Here is a 24,413-nt window from a genome sequence, read left to right on the forward strand (position 1 = left end):
CTAATTGTTGCTGAGTTTTAGGAGAATGGGGCAATATATATGTATATATGTGTATATATATTTATATATATATATATATATCTATATATATATATACACAGCATATATTGTAAATATATATATATAGCCTTATGAATACCCTGTAAAACAGTGTAAATTGTATCCTCATAAATGGCTCTTAGTGATGTCATCAGTTATAAATGGAGCTTTGTGATGCCATTTCTGTCACATGACTCACTAAAACTTGTGTATCAAGTTGGAAAACGTGAGTATATTAGAAGTAACCTCGAGTTCCATGACACATACTGTATAAAAGCTTTTGTAAATTATATCCTTATAAAGGGCTCTAAGTGATGTCAATTGTTATAAAAGCAGCTTAGTAATGACATCTTTGTCACATGACTAACTAAAACATTAAATATTAATACATAAAGTACCACTTGTTGGAAAATATGAGGATATTAGCAGTAACCTCAGAGTTCCATGACCTGTATAAAAACACACAATCTTCAACCTCGTGCTTTTATATGGTCATGGAACTCCTTGGTGACTTATAATATGTTTATATTTTACAATTGGGGTACTTTATTCACTTTATAGTTACAGAATATTTATGGCTTGAATATTATACAGGGGAATTCTGTAGACGTGCTCTATCTTTTGGGTAATGTACTACCACCACTGCAGCATGCTCTATATAGCACATAACAGTTACTCGCAGCACCTGCTTCAGTTGTCCCTAGCAAATCCAGGCCCTGATTTGTGGCGAGGCCATAAAGGCCCGCACCTAGGGCGGCAAAATATTAGGGGTGCTAATGCTAAGGAGCACTGTGGACATGCTCCGGCACATGTGCTTGGGGGGTGTGACTGTGAGGCCTAGGGGAGACTGCACTCGAAATCCGACCCTAAGCAAATCAGGTAAACTACATGGCACCACTGGTAAATTAGCCTTGCTGTGTTTTATTCTGCCAGAGAATTGTGGGTTACAACACAGTCATACAAAGTCTTACAGGACAAATTTCAGAGGGTTAATAATTGGCACAATAAAAGTGAATACATTTCCACTGGAATAGAAAAATCACGTGCATTTTCTTAAGAATATTTAAACTTTTTTTGTGTATTATGACCCCATCAAGGACTTCAGTACATTCTAGTTTCAAAACTGTTCTTCAGAAGAATAGCACAGCTTTTATCATCTGCCTGTTCTTATTGTGATATTATTATCATTGTGATATTATTATCTGTTTCTTTCCTCAGTATGGGTAAAATTGGGCATTTATCGAGCCAACTCTGTTGCATCCAGGTTTATTGCTTCTGGTTCCCTTAATGAATTTAATGCTCCATGGAGACCGTCAAAACACTTGTGTTTATTTGATTACATTCTAGTTGTCTGTTGTATCCAAAATGCTAATGTGCCTTGCTATCAAGTAAATACTGCATTTGTTATCGGAGTCAGTTTTAGGGCAGTTACCCTGTCCCCAAGCCTTAAAGAAGCACTTTACTAAGTACTGCAGGTATATGGTATAGTCAGGAACATCCAACCTTGCACATTACAATCTGCTTTTGGTTCCTAAACAAACCAATCTTATCCAATCTGACCACCTAAATCCTGATGATGTTATTGTTCAGATCCCAAGCCAAGGATCAGATAATTATGTGGACCTATTGCGCCTCTATAGTAGAGGAACACATCAACATGCTGGGGTGCAATGGTTAGGGGATACTAGTTACATACCTCTTCCATTGCCTATCCCTAGTCTGGGCCCTTGTTTAACCCAACAACCGCTCTTCTTTTACCTTCCACCCAGGTAAAAGTAGTACTCATTCATTTGCTCATGCGCCAGCATATAAAAGAACTATTACTTATAACATTTAAAATAAGGTGGTCGGGTATGAATTATTACTCATACACTTTGGTGCTCAATTATATACCCACTGTTCAGCCCACACCCCAGCACCCCAGAGCAACATTTTGTGTTAGAAGGAAATACAGTACTGTATGTTGGTGGAAAAATCTGTCAACATTGTATTCAGTCATCAAAAAGGTTGATAATTTTAGCCTCTCACAGTTTCATTGGTATTAAAGGCTTGTGCCAGGTTTGAATTTTTTTAATAATCAATATTTTCATGGGAAAGCCTGCCAAAATTTGTTTTAAAAAGGATGAAATGAGAAAATGGATGAAACAGAATTGCATTAAAAAAGAGTTGGAAATAACAATTTCTCAAAGCTGAATTTTATAAACAGCTGAAGAAGAAAAATAGGTGTATTTTAACAAATTCACAGGAATTTCCTGTTGTACTGGGTTTTAAATAGGGAGACAAGTACTTTAGAGATGTCACCATTACTATAGAGCAGTTAAAAGGATAACAGTTCTGTACTGTACTGTATTTGAAGCAAGTTAGACAAAATATAAACAGAACTGAGGTTCTCCTAAACTGGTAAGATGGCATTGTTCATGTATATGCCTCCATTCATTACTTATACCTGTCCTCTGCAGTTCAGCTGCATTAATAATATGCAATAGTCAAATTTTTTTTCAGTACTGAGTGGCAGAAGAGAGAATGGTGTGTTCTATATACAATGTAAGAAAAATGATATACCATATGCAGGGAGTTGCCAGGTAACATCAGAGTTCCATGTGGTGTTACCATTTACTTCAGCCAAGTGCTCTGTGTGACGTGCATTGGAATAGTGATTTTTATCTTGTGGCAACTACTGTTCAGTTGTTTCTTTGCAAAAAAATCATCACAAACACAATTATTTAGCATTAAAGGGATTCTGTTCTGATTTTTAGCTATCTCAGATCATTTTGATGGAACTGCAGAGGACAGGCTATTGTATCAACTACTCAATGTAACTGAAGGAGTTCAAGTGGGACTTGGATTTTTACTATAAAGTAATTATGTGAGCACAAATGATACTGCGCTGGACAGTTGATTGATTGCATTGATTTACAACAGAATCAAATTGCAGAAGTGAAGATCAACCAGTTAGAAAGGCATTAAGTCGTAAAGCAAATATAAAATGCAGTTTTCAAATTACATTTTTTTTCGAGCAAGAGCCAACATTTAAAGCAGCAACAAGAGTGGGGTGAAGGGAGGGTGACAGAGGGAAGGAAGGGGAGTAAGACTGAGGGGAGCGAACATGGACTAGGGGTAGGCAGAAGACAATTTTAGAGGTAGCTGCCGAGCGACCCCTCCCCCTATCGTTGCGCCCTAGGCAGCTGCCTCTTCTGCCTACACCTAGTTCTGGCCCTGATTATTGCACACATATATTTAAATAAATGATAGTGGTAGTCTGCAGGATGTGGAAGAGATATTTAAATACATCAATTATGTGATAAAATGTGTTTCTACTTGACTCCTCTGTAAAGTGGTAAACACAGAGTGCATACTGCATGTGTCTATGTTCTCCCTTTATTAAGGAATATAAATTCAGAATCACCAGAGAGTATAAATTAATAGTACCCATTGCCTAACTCATCTTTCTCCACTACTGTGTGGACTTCAGAAAAAAGGCACTGGGTGGATCATGAGGTTCAGGTTTGAAAGGCTGGCAGACAGAAAATTGTTTTGTAACTGTGCTGCTGAAAATCCACATTGAGATTTCACATATAGAGTAGAAAGACAGACATTAAGTGGCACATTTACTTAGCTCGAGTGAAGGATTAGAATGAAAAATACCTCGAATTTCGAAGTATTTTTTTTGGCTACTTCCATCATCGAATTGGCTACTTCGACCTTCGACTACTGCTTCGAATCAAACAATTCGAACTAAAAATCGTTCGACTATTCGACCATTCGATAGTCGAAGTACTGTCTCTTTAAAAAAAACTTCGACCACCTACTTCGCCACTTAAAACCTACCGAGCACCATTAGCCTATGGGGAAGGTCCCCATAATCTTTCTAAGCTTTTTTTGATCGAAGGAAAATCCTTTGATTGATGGATTAAAATCCTTCGAATCGTTCGATTTTCCACAAATGCTTTGAGCGAACAATCGAAGGAAAAATCATTCGATTGTTCGCTCAAAGCATTTGCGGTAAAGCCTTCGACTTCGAGAGTCGAATATCGGGGATTAATTAACCCTAGATATTCGACCAATAGTAAATGTGCCCCTAACAGTGTTTTGCTGCATTGTTATAGCCTCATCAAGAAAATTTAACATTTTTTATAAGCTTCATATTGAAATAAGAAATGTTCTAAATATAATCAGTTAAAAATTCTGTACCAATACTTTTCTCTATCCTAAAAAGGTTTGTGCCTTTTATGTCACTCTAATTGACTTCAAGCTTGGCTTTCAGGTGTGTCTAGGGGGTGAAAATGGTTATTCTTCCCAAATTTCATCCTATAATTGGCCTTAGGGCTGAGTTCCCCTGCCACTTCTCCAAGCACCTGGGGGGGAAGCCCAGTAGCACTTTTATAGAATAAAGTAATTACATTATGTACAGTGCAAAGTATGTTTCCTCCATAGTCCTGAAATATGCTTTTCTTATAGTTCCTCAAATTGAGGGGATTGCCAGATATTCTAGAGAGTTGATCATATGTCTATAATTACTTCTGTGCCATAAATTATTCTGTTTAAATCAATGAGTGTGTGTGTGCAATATTTATATATATATATATATATATATATATATATATATATATATATATATTATATATATATATATTTCAGTATAGCTTTATTTCAGTAACATCTGTTCACTTTCTGAAGAGCTGTAATAGTGAGTCTACACAGAAATTACTGAATGGTAAAATGCTGCTTTCTGGGTGTTCAGTCTTGTACTTAGCATTTGTTTGGTTTATCCTGACTGCAGACATTAATATTACATTTTATTTATGTAGAAAAGCAGTAACTACAGAAATTATTTTTCAGCATGTCTACACTTTTATTGTGCTTTCACAGTCACATAGTCACATACTATATGCAACACCCAGGAATGTAAGTGTGGGGCAAGACATCCACTACAGATTTATTTTACAGTGAATCATATTCATATAGAACAACTGACCAAAGTAAATATAATTGCCCACATTTCAGACATATAAATTTTCTTCTACAAACAGAAAAAGGGCATTACGAGTTGGTTCAGAAGTTATGTGAGAAAAATAATTGCAGAACTGAGACTTTGGCTTGAAATGATGGAGTGCAGCCCACTGACCAAGCACCTTGCAGAACAGATACTTTACTGTGTCAATGTTCCGTCTGAATTTGCTGCCAGGTTTGGCAATGTTCAGTTATGTAGGTATTTCCAACTGTTGGAGTGCACTCAAAGACTGGTCCCATGTTATTTAGAGTTACCATGATGCCCCATAGCATGCAGAATTCCCTCTTTAATATATAGTTGTTATTTAAACAAATTTTATTACAGGTTCTAAACTTGCAAGTGTTAATGTGGTGTAGAGTGATTTGCACTAACTTTCTGCCATGGAGAGTTCATTTGTAGTGCTTAATTAAGAAGCATGTGTTCTACTGTAATATGTTAAATCAATGGGTGTTGGGCATTTTGCAGTTCCAGCTTCCCTTGGAGTGCCAACCTTTATTCAGAACCAGCCTTGCTTATAATAAGGGTACAAATATAGGACAATATTGATGTATCCATAATTCAGCCTTAGTTCCAACATTATCTAAGACAGCAAATGTTATCAACCCAAATATCACCCTAATAGACCTTTACGCTGGGTTTAGAGATGTGTCTCCCAAAATGTTACCTTAACTACCATTCAGACTAAGTTAACACTGTCTCTACTCCGATTTCCTTGGCCACTTTGGGAACCACTGAGATAATGTGTTTGTCTGCATTTCTGGAGTCCAAAGTATCAACTATATTGAGTTGGGTTGGGGGTGTGTATTTGCATAACTTGGCATGACCAGAATGGTTCAGGGGCATGCCCTGAATACCCCAATTTGCAAAACAGAGTTATGTTCCAGAGCATTGATAAAACTATCTTAATTATGCTGGGATGTTTATCAAAAGAGTCATGGATAATTCATATGAAAAATACACAGTACCCATAACCTTTCTTCTTACTCTTCTGAAAGTGTATGTACTTATCTCTGGATGGTATTCTGATGTATTTTATGAGTACTCCTATCATATCTGAACATTTCTATAAACTACAGCATTCATTCACTCTATACACCCCTACGTTTCTGGCATGGGCATCTCTGAAACATGTTGTTTTCTGCTAAGGTTTGTTAAAAACACAGAGTTCTAATATATTTATATTTTATCAGAGATCCCATGATGTTTGTTTTGTGTTTGCGCAAACTGAGAAGCCTTAATGTGTTTGTTCGACCCCTGGAGAATGGTCGTAATGTAACTAATCTGCAATGTATCTCTCTCAGATATAAACTAATCTGGGTCTGACAGCAGAGACAGCTGGATATTCAATTGCCAGTAATGACACTGTTCGGTGAGAGCAGGAGATACATTCTCTGCCTGTCCTGACACGTTGTCATTTTGCATTATATTAGCAGCGTTGGTTAGGGATCTCCAATGTGATAAATAATGTGTGATAAATATTTGATTTATATGCTACTATATTTACCTGTCATTAAAATGATGGGCAATGTCAGCAAATTGTAAATGATGAAAATGATACCCTCCCAAAGTTAAGTTGCTTTGAAGGGCTGCTCACTGATTTATACCCACACCTGCCATGGAGCCTATGGAGGAAATTTACTAAAGGGTGAAGTGACTAACGCTGGCAAAAATTCACTATAGTGGCGTAACTTCACTAGCGAAGAACTTCGCACCCTAACGCCAGGCGAACGAACGTAACTACGCAAATTCACTAAGATTGAGATCTGACTGAAAGTTACCTCTTGGGCCAGACTTGCCTTCGCCAACTATAAATTCAGAATCACCAGAGAGTATAAATTAATAGTACCCATTGCCTAACTCATCTTTCTCCACTACTGTGTGGACTTCAGAAAAAAGGCACTGGGTGGATCATGAGGTTCAGGTTTGAAAGGCTGGCAGACAGAAAATTGTTTTGTAACTGTGCTGCTGAAAATCCACATTGAGATTTCACATATAGAGTAGAAAGACAGACATTAAGTGGCACATTTACTTAGCTCGAGTGAAGGATTAGAATGAAAAATACCTCGAATTTCGAAGTATTTTTTTTGGCTACTTCCATCATCGAATTGGCTACTTCGACCTTCGACTACTGCTTCGAATCAAACAATTCGAACTAAAAATCGTTCGACTACTCGACCATTCGATAGTCGAAGTACTGTCTCTTTAAAAAAAACTTCGACCACCTACTTCGCCACTTAAAACCTACCGAGCACCATTAGCCTATGGGGAAGGTCCCCATAATCTTTCTAAGCTTTTTTTGATCGAAGGAAAATCCTTTGATTGATGGATTAAAATCCTTCGAATCGTTCGATTTTCCACAAATGCTTTGAGCGAACAATCGAAGGAAAAATCATTCGATTGTTCGCTCAAAGCATTTGCGGTAAAGCCTTCGACTTCGAGAGTCGAATATCGGGGATTAATTAACCCTAGATATTCGACCAATAGTAAATGTGCCCCTAACAGTGTTTTGCTGCATTGTTATAGCCTCATCAAGAAAATTTAACATTTTTTATAAGCTTCATATTGAAATAAGAAATGTTCTAAATATAATCAGTTAAAAATTCTGTACCAATACTTTTCTCTATCCTAAAAAGGTTTGTGCCTTTTATTTGTACAAATTATATTAATGTGTTTTGTAAGTTGGAATATTTCCAGTTGAACTTCAACCTCCTCAAAAAAGATTGGCCAAAATACTTATTGTATGCTTGAGGTATTTGATGTGAGAATACCCTCCTGTGTTTCTACCTAAAGGTTTAAATATCCCCTTGTGTGGCCGATATGTGGCCGGTTTAAACGAACTAGAAGGTATAGTAAAGTAAAGTATGCAGAAACATAAAGCTTTTCACTTATGTGATATTTCATCTTGGCTATTTGAATTAATGATATATCCAAGAATACCGCAGCCCAGGGAGGCTAATAAAAACCTTTGAATCTGCAACTAATTTTAAAAAAAGGCAATTAATCCCTTAAATTATGCCTGTTTTGAATAGCAATAGGATTGGATGGAATACAGAAGGTATTGGCTGTGAATGACTCTTATCTATTGGCCAGTTGGGAGATATAATTCCCCTACTTTCGTTTAGAATTGCCACAAGCCAGCCATTAGTTATATTCTTGTATTAACAGTAGAAATGCAGACATATGATATTATATTAGTGGAACCTTATATACTTAGATCAAATTTGAAGATATATTTTTCCTTGCCATGGAGAAAAAAAGCTATGGGGAATTCATTATTCTCCCCCTTGTCTTCCTATGGGTGCACACTTCTTGAGCAATGTACAATTTGGTAACATCATTTTTGAAATATGTAGGCAATTAAATAAAAGGATATATATTATAGCCACTTCTCTTAAAATCAGTCTGTTTTGTTATATGAAGAATATTGTTTAAAAGCTCAGACCCAACATATCAGAGAAATTGTACTAATATTAATAACAGCACAGACTGTTATAATTCATTAAGGCCATTATATTGTTATGATATATCAGTGCAGAAAATATATTTCCATCTTTGAAAACTTGAACTGTAAAGTAAAAGAGTAGCCTTTCATATTTGGATGACATAATAATTACAGGACAAAGGGATTGTCAACGTAACATTTTCCAAATAGTAAGCATTATTTTAAGTATTTTTTTTTTATTTTTGAATTGCATTCTTTATTATTATTTGTTATTATTATTATGGCAGTCTCCTCTAGTAGAAGGGTTGGTAGTGGCACAGTTCTAATTACTGACAGTATTATGACAAGGGTCATTCTCTAAAGGGGGCTTTCATCGTCCTTTCCCTACTTCAACATTTCAAGGTAATCGGACACTCTGCCCTTATATCTGTCCATCCAGAATGCTTGTACTGGTGGGAACCAACTGACTACTGATTCCACTATTTTTCATGGGGTGTTATCTACTTTACATTGCCCTCTCCAACTTGTTCTGCTGCCTTACAGGACATTCAGGTCTACTGCTTTACCCTTTGACTTTACTTTAATTATATGCAAAATATTGTTTGTAATAAAAAGTACTAATTTCTTCATATTCACATTAGTTCCCTGTAAAGTGCATACTGTATTTAGTTAATATTCTGATCAACTGAAGGGATTCCATTGAAACAGACGATCCTCCTTATGACTAAATTGTATAATACTTGTTTGCCTTTACCAAATCATTTCTGTTCTGCACAACTCTGTATCATGAGATTAAATACAAGACACATACAATTGTTAAATTGTTATGAAACTCTCCTTTTAATCATTTTCTTAGTTGATCCAGTCTCCGTTAATTTTCCTGCATAACAATATGGAGCATAGCTAACTTTATTATGTACCTATAGGTAACTATGTCTCTTTTTTTGGGAAGATTATCCTAGCACCTTTCCCTGGCACCACTGCCAGTTTATTAGAAAGGTAGCTTTGCCTGATCTACAGCTTTCATTAAAGCAACTGTTAGAGACACTAAAAGAGCGGAAGGCTGTATGTTGTGGTTATAGAGATAGGATGCTGAGCAAAGAGAAATTTAAACCCTTGAGTGCAGCCAATCCAAACTAAATTAGGTAGTCTTCATGTGCCTGGCACATTATCCCTGCAGAGGCAGAGTTACTGTAGATGCATTTTGCATTAATTAGCTTTTATCTATTCTTGGGATATGTATTACCCATTGTACTGCATGGATATACGTGGCCTGTTACTATGAAATAGAAATTAGGAATGGGACAGACTAGTGATATGTTAAGAAAAAGTCATGAAATTAATATGTACTGTATACTTTGTCTGCTGTGATGTGTGTAAAGATATCACTTGCAACAAAGTCTTCAACTAGCACAATCATACTATGGTTATTGCCAGTTTGACAATAAATAACCATATTATCATTCGTTTTGTTTGACTGGAAAAGACCATTATTTTCATACCTTTATGAATGACACCAGAATCCATAGTATAGGGGTCTCCAACCATTCATTGAAAAAAAAATACCAAAAATCATATAACAACTCAGTCAACGGAACCCCAATTTTATGTTTTCCAGGGGACCAGAAAAATTTGATGTAAAATCCAGGAAAATGTAAAATAATGGAAATATATTATATTTGTGGGACCCACAATAATAATGTAAAATGAGTAAAAACTTAAAATCAGGGGATGTCAAATTGAGGTTTATCTGTATATGACAAAAGTACATTTATAGCATTATCCCCATACACTAATGATGCTGCATCGATAGGAACAAAACCAAAATTCAATCCTGTGAATGTATCTGTTCATGTTGTCCCACAAGACAAAACTCATTAATAATTAAGTAACAAATTAAACACTGTTAAATATAATAACATCATTATTGGAAAATCACTGCAGAAAAAAGAGGCTTTATTCAGCTCATTCAAAGGTGTTCTTAAAAGACTAAAAATTCAATCAGTGATGTCCTATAGCTGAATTATTCAAACTAACTATCCATTGTTTAGAGGCCTAGACATTATTAAAACTGCATTGTATTGGTATGAAAACTAGCACTATTTAAGCCTGCAAATATTAAATGATATTATAAATGAAATAATACTTTACTTTATGGTACATCCATGTAACTACAGCTTATACAGGTTGATTTGAATAGTATAAAGTCAATAATATTGACCAGGCTATTGAACAGTTCTAAGCATATAAGGATTTGCCAGCTTGATCGTGTTCAATCAACTTTGACATATTCAGGAGCACATTATATTGTGAACCCAACTCACCATATTACAAATGTTAATAATGAAATTAAAGTTGTCCATATATGCAATAAAAAATATTCGCATTTTGAAAATACGTATAGGCCTTTGTGTGAACAAATTTTCCTTTTTGTGGCACATATGGCAAATTTAAATCTGGGTTTCCAAACTGATAATATTCAAAATATTTTTTGTGGCAAGAGTAGTGAATTCAAATTTGAGCCAACACTATAATATTCAAGATTTATTAAGGCCAAAAATCTTGTGAAAACTTAGACTTTACCCTCTAAAAACGTATGCAGAAGTCAATGGGAGATTTCAAGCAATTTTGCAATTCAAGTTTGGGAAATTTGACAGAATCATTCAAAATGAGTGTTATTTCGCTATGTTCAAGATATTTTGTTACGTTGTTAAGTGTTCAAGTTTTCGAATTGACAGGTATTTCTTAAATAACTGCACATATAAGATGTTCAAGCATTTTAAATTTGAAAACAACTTGAAAATTCTAGTATTGTAACATTATATCCCTATAGGAGAAGGAACCATGTTGAGTTGGCCAAAAGATTGAATGAGAGCCTAACCTCAAGCAGGTTACAAGGACAGGAATTCTCTGCAGACAGCTGATGGTTAGAGGTTACTTACAGATACAGTTCAGTTAGTAGCGGTAATTCTGTAGATTCTGGAACTAAAACTTGACTTTAGGCTTTTTCAACATTTTCAATAGTTATAATACAGAAAGCAAAGGGAAGGCACGGTGAAGGATATAATAAAGAGTAGACATAATAAATCTAAGACTTGCAACACTCCATTGTCAAAGCTATGATGAAAATGATGATATTGACAATGGTTATGATGTTTTGTTCATAATGACTAATAACTTTGCTTTAATTTGCATGTCCTTGCCTCATTTATATGATAATAGGGACGTTGATCCTTGTTTTTATTAAAAAAAAAACAGTAAAATACTGTATAAATATGATATATAATAGATGCTTTATATAGGCTTAACACTCTGATGTTCAACTTATTGTTTATGAAATTGCAGTAAGTGCATGCAAGTGTTAGCATAGTGACAGCTACCAGTGAAAGAATTAATAGGGGTTAATACTTAATTTAATATTTTTACAGAATAAAGTGTAACATGTATCTTATAGCATCTTTCTGTTCATACAGTTAATACAAGGCTTATATTAAAGTTTACCACTGTTTTTTCTCTAATTTTCGCCTAAGGAGCTTGTTAAATATTCAAGTTCTTGTTAGGAAACCATCTGCGTTCTATCACCAATACTCTGCCTCTCATTAGAGCAAAGTGATTAACCTATTGATTATCAATAGTGTCTTATTAAAGTAAAATTACAGCTCACTGAGTGGGGCAGCTTCTCTTTTCTCGTTAAAAATGAAGACATGCTTTGTATAGGATACTCAGGTTATCCATCAAAAGAGCCAAAGTGAGGAGTTGAACTGTATATATTAACCCCGTCACTTGTCAGTTTATGACTAGGTATGAGTACATTTATGAAAACAAATTGTGAAGCCAAGGGGAAATCGTGAAAGTTCTTCACAGCGGCCCATCGACTTTAAATTAAAGTCGATGGGCTTTTCATGACAACTTTTTTCTTGTGAAATACAGCAGAATCTGTGAGTGTCTTTTTTTGGTGGCTCACAGATTACGGCATTTATTTGTCGCCCATTAACTTCAATGTGTTTCGCAAATTTTTGGCCATATCGCAAATTTTTCAGAGAAGCGAAATGGGACAGATTCACCCATCACTACACAGCAGATGTTATCAGTTGGTGGCTTTCAGAGGCCTTTGAGGTGAGCCTCCGGTGGCCCCAAAGGTCTTAAATAATACTGTGGTCTTGGGGAGCTGTGGAAAGCATTAAAAAAAAACTGTGTTGATTTTAAAATCCTTCTCTGATTTGTTGTACTACAGTTCTCAGGACTCCCATCTTGGACTATCCAGGGAGCTGTTGTTCAGCAATATTTGGGTCATAGTGATAGTTGAATCAAGCAGTTATAGATGGCTTACATCACATGAAAAAATTTGCCATAGAGAAAATAGTAGCAAAAGGAAAGTTAGCCTGACGTGCCTGGTTTTAAAAGTTTTCAGTGGGAAGGGAAAGTGCGAATCCATCAGAGCCACATAAACAGTCGTCAATTACATTGTCACACATCCCCATTAAGGAGGAGAAAGAGAAATTGCATCATTTTCATTTTAATGAGATGTCAGCTCTCCAGCGGGCTGCACCTTGAATACCAATGTTACCTCTACGCAGAGAGGGAGCTGACGACCTCCGTCATTACTTGCCAATTTCTGCCTTTACTTGTGACAAATACTGCAAAATTCAGGAGAATTCAGGAGGATTCCTGCCGACTTCTCTCTGCTTTCCTTCTACATTATTCATTGCTCCCAGACCCTTATCTGCATGCACCCCCAACTGTGAAGATGAGCCAGATATTCAGCATTGCTAAATATTTATAGTAGGAGGGAGAGGAAGAAATAGGCCAATACTGCTTGTTAGCTCATTCTCCTCACTGTGCTGTATATTGATGTGTACTGCATCAGGTTTTAGGAAATGCTTTTTTCTCTGGGCAGGATCTTTTATAAGGAAAAGAATATTGGATGTAAATGTGTTACAGCAGGATTACTATGATTAAATCAGTTACATGTGAACAGATTTCCAGTAACATTTGCCTTGGTCTTATATGAGGATTATTAAAATAATGTCTTTAAATTTACGTATGAAATATAACAGGGGCTACTAACAGTAGACAGTTTACAAAATCAGTGCGAGTCCTCCTGTTTTATCCTTTCCATGGGTGTACATGAGCATACTTTCATATAGTTTCTATATGCACACCAGCATTTGCCTGTAGTGGCAGAATAATAATCTAACCATGGATTTAGCACATGCCCAAAAGTGAGATGTTAGAAGAACAGGGCTCCCTTGCACCTATTAGGGGTGCAATGTGCAAAGTGCAAGTTTGGATGCACATTACTATGTTTTGTTTATTTCCTCCAGCATAATTGAAACTGTGCACTGAATTCAACCACATTTGCCCCAGATGTGTCAGATTAAATGCAAGTTGAATTTTCATAGTGAGGGTTGCATGCAATCTGGCATGGTGTGCCTATTGATGTAACCCTGGAGCTACTGAGCTACTACCAGCTCCAGAGTCCCCAATATCAATAGACACAGCTGCACACTATTCATCAGAAGAAACAGAATAAATACACTGGATGCATTTTAATGATTTGCCATACCCCTATAGAATCATTACTACCAGTAGACCTTTAGCTGGTGATCAGTAGATTTCAAAACACTGCCAACAAACAGCTAAATCACCCTCCTATTTCATGCTTTTCATTCAGATATTTATTCTGTTAAGGTTGCATAAGAAATAGTTGTTTGCTAAAAATAGCAAAATAAATTCTCTCATAAATGAATATAATATTTAAGTAATATTGTCCATGAAACAAAATGCTAACAATGCTTTTATGGATGTAGATCATAATGGGACAACACCACTAAAAGTTGGCCCCCGAAATAGTAAAGTATGGCCACTACTGCCCTATAATGTTGACTGTGCACCTTATTCACAATACCTGTCACTGTGACTTGAGGCAACAAGGTTAACGGAAGCACTAATTAGCAGGGCTGAAATACTTTTCTATATGGCAGTTTTATAAATTTGTACAATTGCAGCAATTGAAAAATTGTGTTGAGACCTAGGGGCTGATTTACAAACATTGCAAAATTGCCCAAGTGCTACCAATCAGTAATAGGTCTGTAACACTCTACTGCAAAGATGGAAAATAAACCAAAGACGTCATAAGATGCAAATATCATTTTAATGCAGAGAGAAATTATACAATTACCTCTCAGAATGGATAAGACGGTCATTTGCACCAAGTGTAAATCCACACACACACACACAATTGCACTGGTATTGTGGTGTGAAAGCTTCATTATGTATAAAAGCTTCATTATAGCAAGTGCATTCAACATTGCATTGCACACTGCACTTCATAAATAATCCCTATAGAGCATAAATGATCCCTATAGTGCACATCCCTAAATGCAAATGGAATCCTGAATGCAACAGTACGTGAGTAAAGGTTCCATTGTGTCAAAACTGCAATAGTTGCCACAGGTTACTATAACTTCAACCGTAAATGCTGAACTGAGATGACTCAGTTGCTTGCTGTATGGCTTTTGTACATACCTTACTTTTAGATTGTAAGTTCTTTTGGACCCTCTCTACCTCTTGTATTGGTTGTTGGTGGTTTTTGTATGTTTTCTTGTATGTTTAATACAAACATTTATTGTACAACACTGCAGAGTATGTTGTCTTGTAAATGCATGTAATGATAGTAATACAGTTATGGTTTCCATTATCCAGAAACCCGTTATCCCGAATGCTCCAAATTAAGGAAGGTTGCCTCCCATAGACTCCATTATAATAAAATAACCCAATCTTTTTTTTTTAAAAAAAAAATTTCCTCTGTAATAATAAAACATTACATTGTACTTGATCCCAACTAAGATATAATTGATCCTCGTTGGAAGCAAAACCAGCCTATTGGGTTTATTTAATGTTTACATGATTTAGAAACCCCAGGTCCCACGCATTCTGGATAACAGGTCCTATACCTGTAATAGTAATTATGCCTTGCTTGATAGATACGGTTTCAAGTAAAAAAATCCAGAAATGAGGGTTTAGCTTCTTAAATTAAATAAAAGGCAGAGCGTAAAAAGGGAGGCATGTGCACTGAAGCTGAAGATGGTGTTGAAAACACAATCCAAAGCTGCATCACTTTTAAAGCCCAAATGAACCACAAAGCTTTAAGTGGCTAGTATTTTTAAAATAATGGAGCACATCCTGTACTTTGTACATGGCTTCTACAAATAAAGACTGCAGACCAAAAAGTGGACAAGGAGTGATGGACGAATTTATTCACCAGGCTCAAATTCTCAGTGAATTTGCACATTTCGCCAGCGAATTGATTTGCGAATTTTGCGGGAAATTCATGGCAAATCGAAACAGGGCAAATTCGCCCATCACTATGGACAAGGCCTTTAGAATTGTAATTGGCAGGAGAGAATTATTTGCAATGTCAGCCAGTCTGAAGGGAGAATATATCAACAGCAAAAGTAGCAATTATGTGGGAAGAAATTTGATAAAGTAGTAATTCTACCTCTGTGTCCTTCCATATTACAACCTTTATCCTTGCTGCAATGAATATTATGCTATTATTGGTTGAAACTGCATGCAGTCATTGAGACAGTAAATTCTCAACTGACGAACTAAGGGACAAAAACCTTGCCAGCAATAGTAAAAAAGTTCAAGTCCCAAAATCTGTTTTTTCGCATTATCCAATAGTGCTATGACTTTTGAGAGGGGATTTCCATGGCTGAAGCCAACAAGCAGCCACCGTCCATGATATTCTACTGTTTACAAATTTTAAAATGGGATTATTGACCAGAAATTATTAAATGGACATCTGTCCACCTTTAGAACTGTCATTTGAAGCACATGCCACATTTGTTTTAGGGTGGACTCATGGCCTATTTCTCTTGATTGCTGCCTTAGACATTTTTAATAAAAAGGGCCCACTTGCAGCTATTTCACCATCACTAATACGTAAATACATATGACCTTTATATACCCACTTGAATTTAAATCATCATGAGTAAGTAAATAAAGTTTCCTTAGGAAGAAAGTAATCACTAATGGGCAGATTTATCAGGGGTCGAATAATAAATATAAATTTCGAAATTGAATCATAATCACACATTCAAATTTTAATCCCCCTATTTGAATGTCAATTTGATTGTGAGATTTATCGACCAAAGAAACAGTTCTAATTCTAATATTTGCTACCGTAAATCTTCTGAGTTCATTTACAAGTCAATGGCAAAGGTCAGTTGAGCCACAAAATCATGTATTTTGAAGAATACACATAGTCATCAAGAAATAACGTCTGGCATAGTTGTATGAAGAATGGTGACGATTTCCTAATATGTTCTCCCACCGATCTTCGGCTGCTTTGCTGCACCGGAAGCATTGTCTCCACTCAGATGCAGACAGACGCAGGGGATTTTTGCCAAAAGAAAAAGCATTTCATAGCCGATATCTACCACAGCTGCACCTGAGCGGAGTCAATGCTTCCAGGTGCAAGCATATCAAACGGAATGGCCTAGTATGGCCCTAGCTTAGACATATGTATATAAAATTCAGAACACGAGTCTGATTGTCAATTAATATAGGTTCTCTTTACATGGCATCATAGTAAGTAGTGTGTTTAGAATCTTAATTAGCCCTGTAGGATCATCTACTATGATGATTATGAAAGATGTATCTTCACTTTCTGCTGCTGTGGGAAACTTTGAAGGAATGAGGCATTACTGTTGTAGTGCTGCTGGACCTCTGGGCTGGTATTTGAGGTTCAATATATAAAAAGCATTATTTTTCCATATTATATTTAAGGCTTTATCTCTCTTTAATATTGTTCAGTGCAGCTAATTGTCCATGACTACTGCAATGGCAGCAGAGGCTTTCAGACAAGCTTGGCAGAATTTGAAGTGGATGGGAGCACTTAACAAAAATAACGATATAGATTATGTACAGTAGATCAATTATAAGGTATGATTAACTACAACGTTCCTTTTCCAGCAAACAGCACTCTTGAAATAAAAACCAAAGATCCATTATAGTTTTGTATTACCCCTGTATATTGCCTTCTTCAATTACTAAAATTTCATTTAGGCATGTTCAGTGAAAATAGGACTCCCAGGAAATGCGAGGGCCCCTACTTACATGGTGGCAATCACTATCCAGAACATCATTATTCTTTTATTTGTTCATGCACAGGAAGTTTTCTGCATTTTGATAAATGATTAGTCATATGGTCCTCAGTAGGCAGTATAAAAAGTGATGTCATAATTCATGAATACACAGTAGGGCTTTTAAACCAGTAAAAAAAAAATAACAGTCTAAAATGCACAATGAGGATTGGGAAACAAGGTTCTCTGCTTGATTACATTTCTGTTCAATACACAATGAACAATACAGATTACATTTAATTAAAAAGAAAAATCTCAGAGCAACAGTTCCACAAACAGAAATAAGAGTATTAAACCAAGCCTAGTTGTCTGTATATACAGTAACTGGTTATATAAATATATATATTAGGTTTAGTTGCCTGCCCACAGTTCCATTTAATTTGGTGTAATTAAGACACAAGTATTTGTAAGATACGAACATAGTAATTAAATACATTAGGAGCTTGATTTTTAAATAAATATGGAGCCTGTGAATTCATTAGGGAGCATTTAGCAACACTTATTTAAAACGTCAAGTAGAAAGGGAAACTTAATGGGAAAATGTACAAAATGCTACTGATCAGTATTCAATAAACAAAAAGGGGTTATTTACTAAACTGTGAATGCAAAAATCCTGAAGAATTTGTGATTTTTTTTAGTATAAAATTGGACTTTTAAAAAATCATTTAAAAAAATAATTTATTATACCCCGAGGATGGAAAAGTTTGAATCAGAAAATCCGACATCTCAGACCTGTCGAGGTTGCATATAAGTCAATGTAAGAATTCCCAATGGTTTTTTGATGTGGGCTGTGTTTTGTGCAATAGTGATGCTGTAGGATTCAGGAAAAAAAACATACAAAACAAAATCCGAAAAAATCTTGAAATGTTCGGATTTTTTCCCGCAAAGCAAATTTTCGGGAAAGTCTAATAATAAACACACAGAAAAAAAACCCGTGCCGATTAGATTGGAGTTTGTGGCTGGAAATTCGGACTTTGATAAATAACCCCCTTAGTGTTTTGACAATAAATGTTTTATGTAGTGTAACACATCAAGGCAGGATTATTCTGCACCTTTCCCTAGAACTGATGTCAGAACTAGATGCATTTTAATGCAGTCTGAATATGCATTGCATATAAAGAGTTCTCTGTTAATTTGCTTCTGGCTTCTTAGTCAATGCAATGGGTTAATTTTCTAAGACCACAGGTAGAAGTGCAAGATTACTAAATGGTGCGATGGCATGTCTGAATGAATAAAAAGTTAGGGGGTGGTAGGGAAGGATGATTGAGTACTGTACCTCCTGCTATCCTGCCCATCATGAATACTCATGGGATAGGACACATGTCTCACTTCAAATAGTACTACTGTACTGTACAATAATGTTTACCTGGCAAATTTGCAAATTAGTTGACATGTCCTTGACTAGTATATGTTGCCATTTTTGATCAGTATTCCACTAATAAAATAATCATCATTAATCCCTGAAGTCATCAGTGGCTACATATGCTTTGTAAATAGTTCCCTTTAGTGGTGGTGAGATGTCCTTGACTTTATAGCCTTCAGCCCTATATTTGTTATTCACTTTAGTTCTCATAATCAACCTTTGACTGTAATTCGACAAAAGCTAATGAACTACAAGTTGGGAAAAACTGACGTATAGTACAGATATGGGATCCATTATCTAGAATCCCATTATCCAGAATGCTCCAAATTACAATATCCCATAGACTCCATTCTAATCAGATTATTTAGATTTTAAAAATTATTTCATTTCGTCTGCAATAATAAAATAGTCCCACACTTTATTCCACCTAAAATCGTATTAATCCTAATTGGAGGCAAAACAATCCTACTGGATTTAACTAACATTAAAATGATTTTCAAGTAGACTCACAGTATGGAGAAATTATGGAAAGACCCATTAACTGGAAAGACCCAGGTCCCAAGCAATCTGGTTAACAGATCACATACCTGTACTGTTTCTAATTTTCAAATTATCTGGTTCTTTATTATATAGCATTTGGCCTCCATGCTTGGGATTTTGTATTGTCATGGGTGGCATATATGCTTTTATACGGTAGGGCTTCCATTACAACCTATGTATTTTACAGGTTATATATACAGTTGGAAATCTGTTTGTTTATTAGAAGGCCTTTTGGGAACAGTTAGAGCAAAAATCGTTTTTCATTCTGGAAAAATTATTTGCTTCAAGAACCGAAGCAAAGCTTCTATTTATTCATGCAAAATCAATGTGGACTGTTCTTAAACAAAAAGCAAGAAGAAAAGGCTACTTTCTATCAGTCTGTGTGAGTTTACACTGCTAAAAAGCCTTGAGTGACATGTTTCAAGTATGCGTGATCTGTTGTGTCTAGCCTTGTTATAGCCAGGGAACATGCCAATCAATAGCAGTGTTATCATCACTGGAGATGAAAAGAAGTGATCCCTGGCTCTCTGCCTCTAATGACATTTGCTTCTTTAATGAATTGATAATGTTCTTCTAGTGAAGGCATCTCATTGCTGTTCATGCATCTACCACCTGTTGTTTCAGAAACCTGGAGTCCAATGGCTGATTAAAAATGTTTCCCACCCACCCAGCCTGCCCTTATCCTTCCCGTAAAAGATCACACGAAAATTTCATTACATCTTTTATATATTGAATAGTATTTTTTGCTTGCCTACAGTGAATAGAGTTCAATTTTTGTATTAAATATAGCCAACTCAGCTTCAAGGTAATTCTGTTCTTTCTGCAAAGTTTCTGATGCTTTTCATTTCTTCAGTGGGATTTCAGCATTTCATAGTAATAGCCTTTGGTTGTGTAGAGCGATAACTTTGTAGATTCCCTGACTGTAAGTCAGAGGTCACTTCATATAGAGAGGAAAATATGGATATTAAGATATATAAAATGGAATAAATGTATGTAGTGCATTGTCAGGTTTTAGATTTTCTTATACCCTCGGTATTTAAATGGAAACTTTTTCAGTGTGAACTGGTATGTCTTCTAATTAAATCCACACTCTGTAAAGTCTGTTGCAGTGATAATAATTTTATGAGTGGCCCAAAATGTAGTCAGCTACTTGGGTATATGGGATAGGATACTGATATTTGGGTTTTAGTGCTATTTTAATTGTTGTTTACTATGGTTTATTTAATCTTTTTTAATATGTCTATTTCTTCTAATACAATTTAAGTTATTACTGATGTAGCATTAATATATTTTAGTGTTACTGAATGAGGCTAAGTTGCCACATTTCTTATTCCCTCTTATGAACCAATTGATGCAACTGCTGAAGCTCTTTTTATGAACAACTTTCTCACAGTACTCACATTTACCAGGTTATTTAATAAACTCAAAATGTTCTCATTAGTTTAATAAAACAAATCTCCCATCCACAATTTAGTGCACGAAAAGACTCCATAAAATCATGAAAACATTCGAATCATAGTATTTTTTTCTGATTTGATGCCTGAAATCTCAGATTTTTTCCGAATTTCTCCAGAGACCCCTGCATTCTTTGGATTAACAAAAGAAGCACAGTGCAAATCATAATATTTTCAAATTGTAAAAAGGACATTGATTTCTAAATGAAATTGAAATTGAATATTTTTGGATTTTGACTTTTAGCAGCCTCTGGGTATAATAAATTGTGAAAAATTTTAGGTTTTTGTTGTCCACGAAAAATTTGTGTTTTTGCCTTTAAAAACCCAACCATAAAATTTCAAGTTTAGTAAATAACCCCCTAAATCATTGGGGTGTCCTGGGTAAATAAACGTAGGCCAAACAAGTGGAGCCTGAGAACCAAGATGGGGGAAAGCAGCCTAGTAGAATAGCGGGAGTTGACTCTAGCTTTAATACATGAGACTTCTGAATGTGGGAATTGCTAAAGAAGCCCTCTAGATTATTACTAATAAAATAAATGTAATATTTTTGGTCTGTAGTAAAAGGAATCCTCCAAAACACACTTTTCTTTTTATTCACATTCTTTAATAGCGAATTTGTGAACTTTTGGTTTTCTGTATGAACTAGCAGCTGCACCCTAACCTAACTTTACTAATGATAAAAACAACCCTTGCACCAGACTGTACTAAGAATGACTGATTCATTAAAGAGATTGTTGCAATAGATTTGTAGAGAGGGTAGTGTAATAGGCTCTCTTCCATAAATGTACTAATCTACACTCTACTCCCCCTGTAAGACATCCTCCTGCAGTAACAGTCAAAATAATTACTGGAAGGGAACACAACTCATGGGCAGATGTAGTGCACAGGGGTTGTTTGGACACAAATAATCATCATTTACAATTATTCAGCTGTATCTCTTGCAAACTGAAGAACATGACCAAGAATGTGATAATAAGCAGATGCAGCAACATTCAGGATCTTGTCACAACAGATCACAGTGTTTACATTTTTACAAGTGTTGGGGACTTTTTTAATTAACCATTTTGCCATCACAGATGGGAACATTTGCCTGTTAACGTTTCATTTTTGCAGCTCTTTGCCAGCAATAGATTTAATTTGATTTTGTCTAAGGTGTTACTGTCTAAGAATGCATTGCTTCAAGTGCCACAACCTTAGTCTGACTTACTGCAGCATTTCTTATATTCTTTTATTGGCCTAGAGCAAGTGACATGGACTTGTGTCTGGCATGATATTATTAGTACCAGAATAACCGTTATAAAGAGTTAGGCCAGAGAGCTCAAGTGAAACAGAACCTAATAGTCACAAGTAGTAAAATGACAGACTGGTCACAGCATAAATGCACAAGGCAGCTGAATGTGGAAAGTGCTAAAGAAGCCATATTGATTAAAACTAATAAAATACATTTTGGGTCTGTAGTAGTCCATTCAAATCAATAAAACATTTGTTTTCCTTCGGCCTCGTGTTTTTATATGGTCATGAAACTCCTCGGTAACTTATAATATCCTTATATTTTACAAGAGGGGTGTATTTTATTCACTATATCTAGATCTAGGTACACAGTTGCTGATATTGAAAAGATAACATTGGTACACCAAGTTCATCTTTTATAGGCGTCTACATTTACACAAACTAAATGCATTCTTGTTTAAATGCATAACCTTACAATTACTAGTTTTTGTGTATTTAGTACCAGCCGGTACAAATGGTTGAAAAAAAACAAGGCAGATCAAGGTCAGCTTTTGGACTTTTGGGGAGGGAAACGTGTTGAATGGGTGTAAAGAGTACTCATAACATTGCAGATGATATCCTCATTAGGCTCCATGCTATACGATGTGACATCCATCCACAACCATTGTACTGCAGCCTATAACTGCCATAGGGGCAAATTTACTAAATGGCGAAGTGAAAATGGTGAAAATTTGGCATAATTACGCTAGCGAAGGCGATAGACTCAACTTCGCACTCTAACGCCAGGCGTATTTTCGATCTGGTGAAAGATCATTACTACGCAAATTCACTACATTTTTGTTTTTACTGAACGTAACCTCTATTGCCAGACTTGCCTTCGCCACCTCAGACCAGGCCAAGTGCAATAGAGTAGAAAGGGCTTGGTCCAAAAAAATGCTGGCGTCTTTTCCTTTTACAGGGTGATAGGCTGAAAAAGATTCTACTTTTTTGTTGGGTACCCTCCTTCCCCCCTACATTTCCTTACATATGGCACATAAACTATACAGTGGGCTCATGTGTAGGGCAATATAACAACTCGGTTTTGTGTAGTGTAATGTATTTGCTGCTACATATACGTCCATCGAAATTTAACTTCCCGCCGTATGCAAATTATCGCTATGCCTGCCGTTGTAACGCTAGCACAACTTTGCAAGTGTTCGGCGCCAGCGACAAAACTTGGCAACTTAGTGAATTAGCGTTGTCTATGCGATGTTTCGTCTGGCCAAGTGTGGCAAAGCCGTCGCTTTTCCCCCATAGAGTCTGACCTATAGACAGTGCTGACCTATAGACAATGTAGCATCCCTGTTTGAGTAATGACTGCAGCATTCTCTAGTAAGAGTTTCTGGTCTGCTGATACAGACCAAATATTTTGGTACCAAGCATTCTGGGACCAGATATGTCACCCATAAATCCCCAGTGTAAAAGGAAAAAAATCTCTTACATAGAGATAAGCGTTATATTCCATCTATTTGCCGTTAAATGAAAAGGGCATAATTTATTGGATTCAAGTACATCCTTCCACTCTATATTTGTATACTGGAATGGGAACTCTTATCCAGAAATCTTCAATGTTTCCTTTTTTTCTCTGTGTAATAATAGAATAATACCTTGTACTTGATCCAAACATAAATCCTTATTGGTGTTTTAACTTATGAACATCCAAATTACAGAAAGACCCTGAAACCACAGGTCCCAAGCAGTCCGGATAATAAGTATTTATGCATAGGTTTCTGTCAAAATGTTTACCTCACCTGGACTATTTCCTAGACACTATAAAAAGGGTTAAAGAGTTGCTTCAATTTGTCATAAGTAGATGCGGTATAATGAATGTGTATGCAGAATTAATTAGTATGGTATTGAAGTGTGGTATTGGCTGCTTATAAGCCTTAATACAAACATAAAGAGAAGGAATGATCTCAGTGCAGTCACGTTCCCTTCTGTTTCAGAATTAAAAACCAAGATAATTAAAAAGGGGAGCATAATATCTACACTACAAGATATCCAAACAATTGTTATTGACTGTATAATAATGAGAAGTTTAGTTGGAATATGTATGAAGGTCATAATGTAGAATTCAAGAGCCTTAAGAAGCTGTCTGCACCTCTCTGTACAAATGCAGTTTGCATTCAGTTGCTAAATACTCTGC

The 24,413-nt window shown here is 35.9% G+C and overlaps 1 protein-coding gene across 5 annotated transcripts in view; it reads left to right on the forward strand.

Annotated features, from left to right (window-relative positions):
• The window catches only part of LOC108715694 (netrin-G1), a 145,758-nt gene that overhangs the window by 19,788 nt on the left and 101,557 nt on the right, over positions 1-24,413 (forward strand). The gene's annotated exons all lie outside the window — the stretch shown is intronic.

This window comes from Xenopus laevis, chromosome 4S (genome assembly GCF_017654675.1).
Source record: "Xenopus laevis strain J_2021 chromosome 4S, Xenopus_laevis_v10.1, whole genome shotgun sequence".
NCBI classification, from domain to species: domain Eukaryota; kingdom Metazoa; phylum Chordata; class Amphibia; order Anura; family Pipidae; genus Xenopus; species Xenopus laevis.